This window comes from Chrysochloris asiatica, unplaced genomic scaffold, assembly GCF_000296735.1.
Source record: "Chrysochloris asiatica unplaced genomic scaffold, ChrAsi1.0 scaffold00157, whole genome shotgun sequence".
Taxonomy (NCBI): domain Eukaryota; kingdom Metazoa; phylum Chordata; class Mammalia; order Afrosoricida; family Chrysochloridae; genus Chrysochloris; species Chrysochloris asiatica.
This window is the reverse complement of record NW_006408675.1, coordinates 7,894,486-7,899,513: the sequence shown is the minus strand read 5'-3', so window position 1 is coordinate 7,899,513 and position 5,028 is coordinate 7,894,486. Positions and strand designations below refer to the sequence as shown.

The window sequence follows — 5,028 nt, the reverse complement described above, 5'->3', positions numbered from 1 at the left end:
TTTCGGATTATTTGAATTTGTTTCCATATCATTCTTCTGAATTCCCTCTCAGGCATATCCAAAACTTGCTCCTCCTCCTCTATGAAGGCTTTGTCTGTCTCCAGTTCAATTGCATCAGGTCCTTTCTTCTGTTTCTGGACATGCTTTGATAAAGTTGATTGTTTCTTATTGGTCATGGTTATTGTTTTTTTATTATTATTATTATTGTTATTAATGTGGTCAGGAGATGGTCTTCCCTTTTCATCTGTAAATTGTAGCAAATGTTGTTGGGTCTCGTCTAAGTGGTGGGGTATTATGTTGTAGCTTAGCTATCTATATGGCCACGATTGCTATTTCTTCTTACGGGATGTAGGAAGGATAAATTCCCACCTCCAGGAGGATGTGTAGTCAACAAGAACTCTACGTGCGTGGGTGCGCTGTACCGGCTGGTTTTTATTGGGATCTCATGCCAGGGCGGGAAGACTTGGGGCAGGAGGAAGTTACATCGCCTCCGGCCCTTCTGGGAGACGCAGCTCTACAAGCATGCCGGTCCTGGTTCCGCTCTCTAAACTCTGCAGTCGCAGGAGTGACCTGCAGTCTCCGCAGGAAAGAGTACCAAAATACTCGCTTTTCTTTATCCTTGTTAGTGCAGTTTCTCAAAAATGTGAGCCCAGGAGAGACTATGATAGTCCAAAAGCCGTGGGACTGGTATACGAATGCCCCCTTTGTGAGATCCCACTGATAGCTAGGAGTGGGGGCAGGGAGCTTAGCTGCAGCGACAGTTGGGGGATGATGGGTGACGTCAAGAAGCCACCGCAGCCTTTCTTACACCCTCCAGAATTCCTCACACTCTGTGCATGGGTGAGCTGCACCCGGCTGATTTTTATTGGGGTCTCAAGCCAGGGCGGACAGATATGGGGTGGGAGGAAGTTATATCACCTCTGGCCCTTCTGGGAGATGCAGCTGTCCGAGCGGGCTGGCCCTGGTCCCGCTTTCTAAACTCTGCAGTCGCAGGAGTGACCTGCAGTCTCCGCAGGAAACAGTCCGAAAATACTCGCTTTTCTTTATCCTTGTTAGCGCGGTTTTTCAAAAATGTGAGCCCAGGAGAGATTATGATGGTCCAAAAGCCATGGGACTGGTATATGAACTCCCGCTTTTTGAGATCCCACTGCTAGCTAGGAGTGGGGGCAGGGGGTTTAGCTGCAGCAACAGTTGGGGGATGATGGGTGACATTAAGAAGCCGCTGCAGCCTTTCTTACACTTTTCAGAGTTCCTTACACTCCGTGTGTGGGTGAGTTGCACCGGGCCAATTTTTATTGGGGTCTCAAGCCAGGGCAGAGAGACTTGGGGCGGGAGGAAGTTGTATCGCCCCTGGCCCTTCTGGGAGACGCCACTTTCTATATGGGCCAGCCCTGGCCCCGCCTTCTAACCTCTGCTGTAGCGGGAGTGACCGGCAGTCTCCGCAGGAAAAAGTCTCAAAATACTCACTTTTCTTTATCCTTGTTAGTGTGGTTTCTCAAAAATGTGAGCCCAGGAGAGACTATGATAGTCCAAAAGCCGTGGGACTGGTATACGAATGCCCGCTTTGTAAGATCCCACTGCTAGCTAGGAGTGGGGCAGGGGGCTTAGCTGCAGTGACAGTTGGGGGATGATGGGTGACGTTAAGAAGCCACTACAGCCTTTCTTACACTCTCCAGAGTTCCTCACACTGTCCGTGTGTGGGTGAGCTGCACCCTTCTGGGAGACACCACTTTCTGTACGGGCTAGCCCTGGCCCTGCCTTCCAAACTCTGCTGTCACGGGAGCGCCCCATGTTCCCGCAGAAAAGAGTCTCAAAATACGCGCTTTTCTTTATCCTTGTTAGCGCGGTTTCTCAAAAATGTGAGCCCAGGAGAGATTATGATAGTCCAAAAGCCGTGGGATTGGTCTATGAATGTTTCTTTTGCGAGATCCCACTCGTTTTTTCCGCCAGTGCAAGTCCCTACCTTTTCTGGCTGTCCTGCTGTACCAGAAGTCGGTACTGTTATACTAATATATATTTTATAGGCTGGAATTAAAATCTAACTACAAGCTATGTTAATCACAATCTAAATCCAAGGTAGGTTTGTTTTTACTATGGCTTATAATGAGTTTGACTCAGTCAAGTTTGACTTCATTATAGGATATGTCATAATTACCACTTTAGTTAAAAATTGAGGCGACAACAACTCACATTGTGATTTAAAAATATAGTACAATGCCCTTTCAAAATGCACTAGGAATAAAACCTCTATCCTTCAGTGCAAAAATTACCATTTCTATAAATGTAGTCTTCTATAAACAAAACTGTATTATATCTAATAGGAGTCCTGCTGTCACCATAGGATAAGCACTCAACCTCAAGGTTGGTTTGAACTGCAAGGCTGGCAGTTCAAACTCACCAGCCCCTCCTTGGAAACCCTACACAGGGTCACTATGAGTTGGAACCGACTCAACAACACTTACAACAACATAGAATAAAAGGCCAAATCAAAGAATCTCGAAATAGAGACACCTTCCAGTCATTATTTATTGGGTAATAACAAGTTAATGTTATCCATAATAATGCTATTATTTTCCTATATCAGTTGGGTAAGCAGGAAATACTATTTATTGACATCAAATACCACCAAGCCAGACTAATGGAACTTGTGAATTTCAGTGTCTAAGACTTGGAGACCAGAAGTACCAACTGCTCTGAAGGGATCACATTAGAGGGTCCTGGAGAGAGTGGAAGAAAATGTGGAACAAAACTCAAAATTACTTAATTAAAAAAAAGAAGAGTTTTACTGGTCAGAAAGAAAGTGGACCATCAGGGGAGAAGAGCACAAGCAGAATGCGGGACCTTATCCAGAGAAGCAGCTACACCAGAGACAGAGGCAGAGATGGGGACATGGAGAGAGGGAGCAGCTGAGAACTCCAGATTCATGGGAAGAGAGGGACTAAGAGCCGGTGGCCAGAAGGCCGACTTGCAGAAAGTGCCCTTAGGAGGTGTAAATTACTATATATGTCTGAGTGGGGTTTTTTTGTTTTTGTTTTGCTATTAAAAAAAAAAGCTAAAGTGAATAGAGAGAAATACTGTTAACTGATGGTACCTGGAGGGGATTATAATCATTGTAATGAAACAAGGTGCATGATTTGTTGAATGTAAAACTGATGGTCTGCCCTGTAAACTTTTACTCAATCCACAATAAAAACCTTTAAAAAAAAAAAAAAAAAGTCTTGTGCAGATTTGCCTAATGCAATTAAAAAAAAATCGTATCTGCACTGAAGAAGTAATTGGTCTTTCGATGGTGATAGGATTTTATGACTCCGTTGTTAGCAGGATTAATCGTGATTGTCACAACTGAAATTGTAGAAGATGTGTAACTAAAAGGAAGGAGTAGTTAATCTTTCATTTCAGGAACAGATCATCCCAGGACCATCAAGAAGGAAGAGCAGCGATAGCAGAGACAGTAGCTGTTTCCCAGCAGGCAGGAGACTGGCTGGCAGAATGCGCCCTTTGGACATTTCGATGAAAATACATAGTTTTGTTTTGTAAGTTTACATCAACTATTTTTGCCTTGTTCATTTGTGAAATATAAGATGTAAATGGAGAGCCACAGGGAGGAAGTGGGATAAATGGTGCTGTAGGGAGGGACTGCAATCATTGAGATGAAACAAGGTATATGGTTTGCTGAATGTAGAACTGATGATCTTGTCTGTAAACCTCCACCCAATTCACAATTAAAAGTTAAAAAAAAGAAAGTATGTTAAACAATATTTCTTACCATTTTAACGTTTTCGTGTCTAAATATCTGGATACCGTGTGTGCTGTATATAGTGGATAAATTATTTTAAACGTGTTCCATTTGACATATAGCATGAGTACATTATAATCTTAAAACAAAAAGTGCTACTGACCTAAAATCCACCCCTCCCCTCAAACAATGATGGCCTTAAAATATCTATTTTGAAGAAAACACCCTTATCAAAAGGAATAAACTTGAAGAACTTACAAAATCACTATTAAAATGTCAATATATGTTGTTATTTCCAAATCTGCTATCCCAGGGAAATAATTCATTTTGAAATATGAAGTTTCAAAAATATACAGAAAAGTAAAAAAGATTCACTAGACCTTTGACCTCATATTTGAACACGTAATATAAGAAAGTTATTACAAATAACATACACTTTTTTCTCTCAAACAGAAGTAAATACATTAGTAAATAAGAGCGTGTTGAGACTCATATTTCTTGTCTGTATTTTCATTATTGACTTGGTGGTGTTGATGGTGGCATGTAGTCGAGTCTGTTCTGACTCATAGAGACCCTGTATAGGGTTTCCCAGGCTGTAAATCTTTTTGGGAGCACAAAGCCTCATCTTTCTCCCACAGAGTCACTGGTGGATTTGAATTGCTGACCTTGTGTTTAACAGTCCAATGAGTAACTCACTACACTACCAGGGCTACTTATTATTGACTTAGTCATTTTTGAAAAAAAAAGTTGTTTTATTAGATTAATGGCTTCTGGCGAATGATTTGCTCTTTGATGAATATTCTTATTTCTCTGAATAAGGAACATGCTTTTTCAGGTGTCTTAAGTTCTTCACAGGAGTCTTGGTGTGGTGCTGCAGGATAAAGGGCTGGAACGCAAGGTCAGTTTGAGCCACCTTGCAGTTTAAACCTACCTTGTGGTCCAGTGCTTAAACTACAGCACCACACCAGGACTCCTTTATAACACTAATGAGTCAGAAAGGAGCAGGGTGTCTCTATATAATAAGCACTGGGCTGTGAACCACAAGGTCTGCAATTTGAATCCACCAGCTACTCTGAGGGCAATTTAAAGCCCTGGAAACCCTATACAGGGTCACTATGAGTTGGAACCTACTCAATGGCACTTTAACAATAATGAGTCAGAATCAACTTGATGGCATGGGTTTAGTTTTGGATATTGAGACCTTAATAGAACCCCTGGCTTTCTGAAATCTCCTTGTAATTTTATTACTCTAAATATCAAGAGGGAAGAAATTGTTTCATAAGACTATATAA

The 5,028-nt window shown here is 42.0% G+C and overlaps 1 protein-coding gene across 1 annotated transcript in view; it reads right to left on the bottom strand.

The window, feature by feature from the left end:
* LOC102832413 (E3 ubiquitin-protein ligase TRIM23-like) overlaps positions 1 to 5,028 on the bottom strand; it is a 68,496-nt gene that overhangs the window by 58,356 nt on the left and 5,112 nt on the right. The gene's annotated exons all lie outside the window — the stretch shown is intronic.